The sequence below is a fragment of the Mustelus asterias genome, unplaced genomic scaffold (genome assembly GCF_964213995.1).
Source record: "Mustelus asterias unplaced genomic scaffold, sMusAst1.hap1.1 HAP1_SCAFFOLD_3187, whole genome shotgun sequence".
Classification (NCBI taxonomy): Eukaryota; Metazoa; Chordata; class Chondrichthyes; order Carcharhiniformes; family Triakidae; genus Mustelus; species Mustelus asterias.
In genome coordinates this window covers 7,542-15,675 of record NW_027593132.1, presented here as the reverse complement: position 1 = coordinate 15,675, position 8,134 = coordinate 7,542, and the positions used below count along the sequence as shown (strand labels likewise).

Here is an 8,134-nt window from a genome sequence, read left to right as displayed (position 1 = left end):
AGTGTTTGATGGGGGACAGTGTAGAGGGAGCTTTACTCTGTATCTAACCCCGTGCTGTACCTGTCCTGGGAGTTTTTGATGGGGACAGTGTAGAGGGAGCTTCACTCTGTATCTAACCCCGTGCTGTACCTGTCCTGGGAGTGTTTGATGGGGACAGTGTAGAGGGAGCTTTACTCTGTATCTAACCCCGTGCTGTACCTGTCCTGGGAGTGTTTGATGGGGACAGTGTAGAGGGAGCTTTACTCTGTATCTAACCCCGTGCTGTACCTGTCCTGGGAGTGTTTGATAGGCAGTTTCGCCGTTGCAGCTGAGATTGGAGAATCTATCTCTCTTCGGGACAATGTACAAAGAGCAAGTGAATAATAAAACTTCGCAAAATTTAATTGACAACCTTGGAATACAATCTCACAGCGATAAGAAGCAGACACTGCTTTATTACAGATATATAACACTTAAATACGTGTCAGATTCCCCAGTTCAGCTCCTTTCGGCTTGCTGATATTAGCACCTTTTGCCTGGTTGTAAGCTGTTCCGTCTGAACGGTCTCCTCCCTCTCTCCCTCTCTCCGTCATGTGTGGCTCTGATTGGGAAAAATGGCATAAGCCCTCGGAGAGGGGCAGCTGAGCCGAAGCCTGGTATTTGGCTAAGGAACGCCCAACTTGGGGGGAGGCGATGATCATAGCTTGCCCCCAAACTCCCTCACCACCTGGGGTGGGGCTTTTAGGGAGGTCGGTTGCGTGCGGGAGGGCAGGGCCGGGGGGGGGGAGCGGGGAGGTGGAGGTAGTCGGTGTTCAGAGTGGCGACTGAGAGACACACTCCAAATGGCTGCCCTCCAGGTGGGATCGACACACTGCAAATGGCTGCCCCCCTCCAGGTGGGATCGACACACTGCAAATGGCTGCCCCCCTCCAGGTGGGACTGACACACTGCAAATGGCTGCCCCCCCCCCCCAGGTGGGACTGACACACTGCAAATGGCTGCCCCCCCCCCCCAGGTGGGACTGACACACTGCAAATGGCTGCCCCCCAGGTGGGATCGACACACTGCAAATGGCTGCCCCCCTCCAGGTGGGACTGACACACTGCAAATGGCTGCCCCCCTCCAGGTGGGACTGACACACTGCAAATGGCTGCCCCCCCCCCAGGTGGGACTGACACACTGCAAATGGCTGCCCCCCCCCCCAGGTGGGACTGACACACTGCAAATGGCTGCCCCCCAGGTGGGATCGACACACTGCAAATGGCTGCCCCCCTCCCAGGTGGGACTGACACACTGCAAATGGCTGCCCCCCTCCAGGTGGGACTGACACACTGCAAATGGCTGCCCCCCTCCAGGTGGGACTGACACACTGCAAATGGCTGCCCCCCAGGTGGGATCGACACACTGCAAATGGCTGCCCCCCCCTCCAGATGGGACTGACACACTGCAAATGGCTGCCCCCCCCCCCCAGGTGGGACTGACACACTGCAAATGGCTGCCCCCCAGGTGGGATCGACACACTGCAAATGGCTGCCCCCCTCCCAGGTGGGACTGACACACTGCAAATGGCTGCCCCCCTCCAGGTGGGACTGACACACTGCAAATGGCTGCCCCCCTCCAGGTGGGACTGACACACTGCAAATGGCTGCCCCCCAGGTGGGATCGACACACTGCAAATGGCTGCCCCCCCCTCCAGATGGGACTGACACACTGCAAATGGCTGCCCCCCTTCACGCTGCCCACCGCCCCCCCCCCCCCCCCCCAGGTAGGACCGACACACTGCAAGTGGCTGCCAGTCTACCAAATGGCAGTTGTGTTGGGTTTGGAGTGATGTTGTACAAAGATGGAGTGTCTATGCTTGGTGGTGGTGGGTGGCGGGCAGATCTGAGAGCAGGGGAGCAGGAATCCAGCCTCGAGCTGTCCCTCTCTCTCTCTCTCACACACACATTGATTCAGGACCATTGTCCAGTGCAGTCGCGAGAATTGGCAGAGAACAGGGTGATAGAAACGCCCTCCAGTCCAAATCTCCGTTGGCAAACAGTTAACGCAATCCATCGAACAGAAATATGCCAATATTTACTGATGGGCGGGTCGGAATTTCACATTTCCAAAGTGTAATTTTTTTTAACGGTTAAAAAATGGGAGTGATAATGGACCCATTGCATTCTGGGGCCGGCCTAACTGAGCAGGCCATTGCATTCTGGGCCAGTCCGGCCTAACTGAGCAGCCCATTGCATTCTGGGCCAGTCTGGCCGAACTGACCAGCCCATTGCATTCTGGGCCGCCTAACTGAGCAACCCATTGCATTCTGGGCCAGCCTAACTGAGCAACCCATTGCATTCTGGGGCCGGCCTAACTGAGCAACCCATTGCATTCTGGGGCCGGCCTAACTGAGCAGCCCATTGCATACTGGGGCCGGCCTAACTGAGCAGCCCATTGCATTCTGGGCCAGTCTGGCCGAACTGACCAGCCCATTGCATTCTGGGCCGCCTAACTGAGCAACCCATTGCATTCTGGGGCCGGCCTAACTGAGCAACCCATTGCATTCTGGGGCCGGCCTAACTGAGCAACCCATTGCATTCTGGGGCCGGCCTAACTGAGCAACCCATTGCATTCTGGGGCCGGCCTAACTGAGCAACCCATTGCATTCTGGGTTGGCCTAACTGAGCAGCCCATTGCATTCTGGGCCAGTCTGGCCGAACTGACCAGCCCATTGCATTCTGGGCCGCCTAACTGAGCAACCCATTGCATTCTGGGCCAGCCTAACTGAGCAACCCATTGCATTCTGGGGCCGGCCTAACTGAGCAACCCATTGCATTCTGGGGCCGGCCTAACTGAGCAGCCCATTGCATACTGGGGCCGGCCTAACTGAGCAGCCCATTGCATTCTGGGCCAGTCTGGCCGAACTGACCAGCCCATTGCATTCTGGGCCGCCTAACTGAGCAACCCATTGCATTCTGGGCCAGCCTAACTGAGCAACCCATTGCATCTGGGGCCGGCCTAACTGAGCAACCCATTGCATTCTGGGGCCGGCCTAACTGAGCAGCCCATTGCATACTGGGGCCGGCCTAACTGAGCAGCCCATTGCATTCTGGGCCGCCTAACTGAGCAGCTCATTGCATTCTGGGTTGGCCTAACTGAGCAGCCCATTGCATTCTGGGTTGGCCTAACTGAGCAGCCCATTGCATTCTGGGTTGGCCTAACTGAGCAGCCCATTGCATTCTGGGTTGGCCTAACTGAGCAGCCCATTGCATTTTGGGGCCGGCCTAACTGAACAGCCCATTGCATTCTGGGGCCGGCCTAACTGAACAGCCCATTGCATTCTGGGGCCGGCCTAACTGAGCACCCCATTGCATTCTGGGTTGGCCTAACTGAGCAGCCCATTGCATTCTGGGTCCGGCCTAACTGAGCAGCCCATTGCATTGTGGGCCGGCCTAACTGAGCAGCTCATTGCATTCTCGGCCGGCCTAACTGACCATCCCATTGCATTCTGGGGCCGGCTACAGGCCAGTGGAGGCAGGGAGCGGGTGGTGGGAGGCGGGTGTGGCGCCTGCCCTTTCCCAAAATGGCCACCAAGACGTTCCCGCGCCCCCGCCCGCCCCCCCCAAACAAAGAGCAAAACAAATAATAAAATGGCGCCGCAGAGGTGGTGGCCCTGCCTGTTTTGGCACGTGTGGCATCTGGGCGGAGCCCAGGCAGAGCAGGGGGGGGGGGGGGGGTTGGTGATGGGGGTGGGAGGGCATCCCTTGGACAGGGTGCCCTCGAAGACCCACGGCAACCCGAGGCAGGGCCCCTTGTCGAACTGGGCAGCGGGGGGGGGGGTGGGTGACGGTATGCCCCCAGTAACAACCCCCCCCCCCCGCACCTCCTCCATTTTCCTTCCTGCCTCCCACCCCGAGACACGGAGCGCCAGTTTCTCTCTCACATCCATTGCGAATCAAAACACCCACCCCCCCCACCCCACTCCCCTTGGATAACCCACTCCCAGATGTCCATCGGGCCTCCCGCTCTTCCGTCTCTGGAAGCTTCCGGAACAGTTCTATTTTTAAAAATATAGATATATATATCTATAGATAATACACATATATCTCTTTCCATTTCTCGTCCCTCTCGCTCCCCTCTCCCGCAACCAACCCCCCCACCCCCCGACTTCCCCCCGTAACACGAAAGACACATCCGGTGAACCTCTCTTGACCTTCGACCTTCCTCACCGCCGCCCCCTCCTTGGGCCCTGATCTCTGTCAGGCCTGGGCTGTCGCCTACACCCTCTCCCCTGAGCTCACGCCTCCGCACCTTCAAGTTTGAAGTCACACCCACCCCCCCACCCTCCCCTCCGACTCCGAGGTCTACACCTTCTCCTCCTCCTTGGTGGTCTGGCACGCGGCCTCCGAGAGATCTTGCAACTCTTGCTCGTCCTTGGATGGGGCCATCTGTGGGTATACAACCACGCACAACTTCTGGCCAAAGTAGGTGATGGAGTCTGGAAGGAGTGGGGGATGGAGGGAGGGAGAGAGAGAGAGAGAGAGAGACGGCAGCGTGAGATGAGGTAGAAATGTCATCAAACCCCACCGGATGTGACTAGTTCCACGCAACCCCGCCCCATTTTGTTTTTAAGTGTGGAGTTGGAGGAGCGTAATGCATTTTGGAAGGTCTAATACAGATCGGAAATATATAGTAAATGGCAGAACCCTTAGGAGTATTGATAGGCAGAGGGATCTGGGTGTACAGGTACACAGGTCACTGAAAGTGGCAACGCAGGTGGAGAAGGTAGTCAAGAAGGCATACGGCACGCTTGCCTTCATCGGCCGGGGTATTGAGTTTAAAAATTGGCAAGTCATGTTGCAGCTTTAGAGAACCTTAGTTCGGCCGCACTTGGAATATAGTGTTCAATTCTGGTCGCCACACTACCAGAAGGATGTGGAGGCTTTGGAGAGGGTACAGAAAAGATTTACCAGGATGTTGCCTGGTATGGAGGGCATTAGCTATGAGGAGAGGTTGGAGAAACTTGGTTTGTTCTCACTGGAGCGACGGAGGTTGAGGGGAGACCTGATAGAAGTCTGCAAGATTATGAGAGTCATGGACAGAGTGGATAGTCAGAAGCTTTTTCCCCAGGGTGGAAGAGTCAATTACTAGAGGCACAGGTTTAAGGTGCGAGGGACAAGGTTTAAAGGAGATGTACGAGGCAGATTTTTTACACAGAGGGTGGTGGGTGCCTGGAACTCGTTGCCGGGGGAGGGAGTGGAAGGGGATATGGTAGTGACTTTTAAGGGGCATTTTGACAAATCCATGAATAGGATGGGAATAGAGGGATACGGTTCCCGGAAGGGTAGGGGGTTTTAGTTCAGTCGGGCAGCATGGTCGGTGCAGGCTTGGAGGGGCCGAAGGGCCGGTTCCTGTGCTGTAATTCTCTTTGTTCTTTATTCTTTGAGCAGAGGCTTTTGGGACATCCCGGGGGTGGGGAAGGGGGGGGCGATGAGAGTCGTCAAGGAGCCATCTTGTTTCTCAGTATAGAGTTGGAGGAGCGGAGGCTTTTGGGACATCCCGGGGGTGGGGAAACGGGGCGACGTGAGTTGTCAAGGGGCCATCTTGTTTTCCAGTGTGGCGGTTTGGGGAGGACAGATTGGGAAGTGGAGGGGAAGAGGTGGGAGGGTGTGGGGAGCATTGCAGGCCCAGGAGCGGCAGTGGCGGGACAAGTTTGCCATCCTCACCCACAAGTTTATCAAAGCACTCGGGCTTCTTCGTCCAGTAGATGCCCAGGAAGTAGACCGGGACGCCAGTCAGCATGATCGCCAGTCCTATGCCACACACCACGGGCTCCGACCAGAGGCTGAAGATGAGCAGGAACGCCCAGAACAACAGGTAGACCACGGGGAAGATCAGGTTGACCTGTGCAAGGAGATGGATGGATGGGAGAGGGAGCAAAGCTTGCAATCAGTGAAAAAAAAACCAAACCCCTCCCACCCTGACGAACGTTCAGACAATCTTGTGACTGAATCAGAGAGGATGATGGCACGGAAACAGGCCCTTCGGCCCAACTTGTCCATGCCACCCCTTTTTTTAAACCCCTCAGCTAATCCCAATTGCCCGCATTTGGCCCATATCCCTCTATACCCATCGTACCCATGGAACTGTCTAAACGCTTTTTAAAAGACAAAATTGTACCCGCCTCTACTACTGCCTCTGGCAGCTTGTTCCAGACACTCACCACCCTCTGTGTGAAAAAATTGTCCCTCTGGACACTTTTGTATCTCTCCCCTCTCACCTTAAACCTATGCCCTCTAGTTTTAGACTCCCCTACCTTTGGGAAAAGATATTGACTATCCAGCTGATCTATGCCCTCATTATTTTATAGACCTCTATAAGGTCACCCCTCAGCCTCCGACGCTCCAGAGAAAAAAGTCCCAGTCTATCCAACTCCTTATAACTCAATCCATCAAGTCCCGGTAGCATCCTAGTAAATCCTTTCTGCACTCTTTCTAGTTTAATAATATCCTTTCTATAATAGGGTGACCAGAACTGCACACAGTATTCCAAGTGTGGCCTTACCAATGTCTTGTACAACTTCAACAAGACGTCCCAACTCCTGTATTCAATGTTCTGACCGATGAAACCAAGCGTGCCGAATGCCTTCTTCACCACTCTGCCCACCTGTGACTCCACTTTCAAGGAGCTGTGAACCTGTACCCCGAGATCTCTTTGTTCTGTAACTCTCCCCAATGCCCATTAACTTGAATTGAAGAGAGTGTGAATTGAAGACAGGCGTACAGTGCAGAGACGGAGACGGAGAGAGCGCAGAGACAGAGACGGAGAGAGCACAGAGACAGAGATGGAGAGAGCGCAGAGACAGAGACGGAGAGAGCGCAGAGACAGAGACGGAGAGAGCACAGAGACGGAGAGAGCGCAGAGACGGAGAGAGCGCAGAGACAGAGACGGAGAGAGCGCGGAGACGGAGAGAGCGCAGAGACAGAGAGAGCGCAGAGACAGAGACGGAGAGAGCGCAGAGACGGAGACGGAGAGAGCGCAGAGACAGAGACGGAGAGAGCGCAGAGACGGAGACGGAGAGAGCGCAGAGACGGAGACGGAGAGAGCGCAGAGACGGAGAGAGCGCAGAGACAGAGACGGAGAGAGCGCAGAGACAGAGACGGAGAGAGTGCGGAGACAGAGACGGAGAGAGCGCAGAGAGAGAGACGGAGAGAGCGCGGAGACGGAGACGGAGAGAGCGCAGAGACAGAGACGGAGAGAGCGCAGAGACGGAGACGGAGAGAGCGCAGAGACAGAGACGGAGAGAGCACAGAGACAGAGACGGAGAGAGCGCAGAGACAGAGACGGAGAGAGCGCAGAGACAGAGACGGAGAGAGCGCAGAGACAGAGACGGAGAGAGCACAGAGACGGAGAGAGCGCAGAGACGGAGAGAGCGCAGAGACAGAGACGGAGAGAGCGCAGAGACGGAGACGGAGAGAGCGCAGAGACAGAGAGAGCGCAGAGACAGAGACGGAGAGAGCGCAGAGACAGAGACGGAGAGAGCGCAGAGACAGAGACGGAGAGAGCGCAGAGACGGAGACGGAGAGAGCGCAGAGACGGAGACGGAGAGAGCGCAGAGACGGAGAGAGCGCAGAGACAGAGACGGAGAGAGTGCGGAGACAGAGACGGAGAGAGCGCAGAGAGAGAGACGGAGAGAGCGCGGAGACGGAGACGGAGAGAGCGCAGAGACAGAGACGGAGAGAGCGCAGAGACGGAGACGGAGAGAGCGCAGAGACAGAGACGGAGAGAGCACAGAGACAGAGACGGAGAGAGCGCAGAGACAGAGACGGAGAGAGCGCAGAGACAGAGACGGAGAGAGCGCAGAGACAGAGACGGAGAGAGCACAGAGACGGAGAGAGCGCAGAGACGGAGAGAGCGCAGAGACAGAGACGGAGAGAGCGCAGAGACGGAGACGGAGAGAGCGCAGAGACAGAGAGAGCGCAGAGACGGAGACGGAGAGAGCGCAGAGACAGAGACGGAGAGAGCGCAGAGACAGAGACGGAGAGAGTGCAGAGACGGAGACGGAGAGAGCGCAGAGACAGAGACGGAGAGAGCGCAGAGACAGAGACGGAGAGAGCGCGGAGACAGAGACGGAGAGAGCGCAGAGACAGAGACGGAGAGAGCGCAGAGACAG

At 56.7% G+C, this 8,134-nt stretch overlaps 2 long non-coding RNA genes across 2 annotated transcripts; one reads left to right on the top strand and one right to left on the bottom strand.

Moving 5' to 3' along the window:
* Positions 1 to 576: 576 nt before the first annotated feature.
* LOC144490345 (uncharacterized) lies at positions 577 to 1,830 on the top strand. The gene is made up of 3 exons (XR_013497229.1): positions 577 to 1,105; positions 1,185 to 1,600; positions 1,749 to 1,830. It is a non-coding gene; the product is annotated as an uncharacterized LOC144490345 (long non-coding RNA).
* LOC144490344 (uncharacterized) lies at positions 1,750 to 5,899 on the bottom strand. Its single transcript, XR_013497228.1, has 3 exons — positions 5,688 to 5,899; positions 2,834 to 4,459; positions 1,750 to 2,661 (listed from the first exon to the last, which is right to left on the bottom strand). It is a non-coding gene; the product is annotated as an uncharacterized LOC144490344 (long non-coding RNA).
* Between the last annotated feature and the right edge of the window lie 2,235 nt (positions 5,900 to 8,134).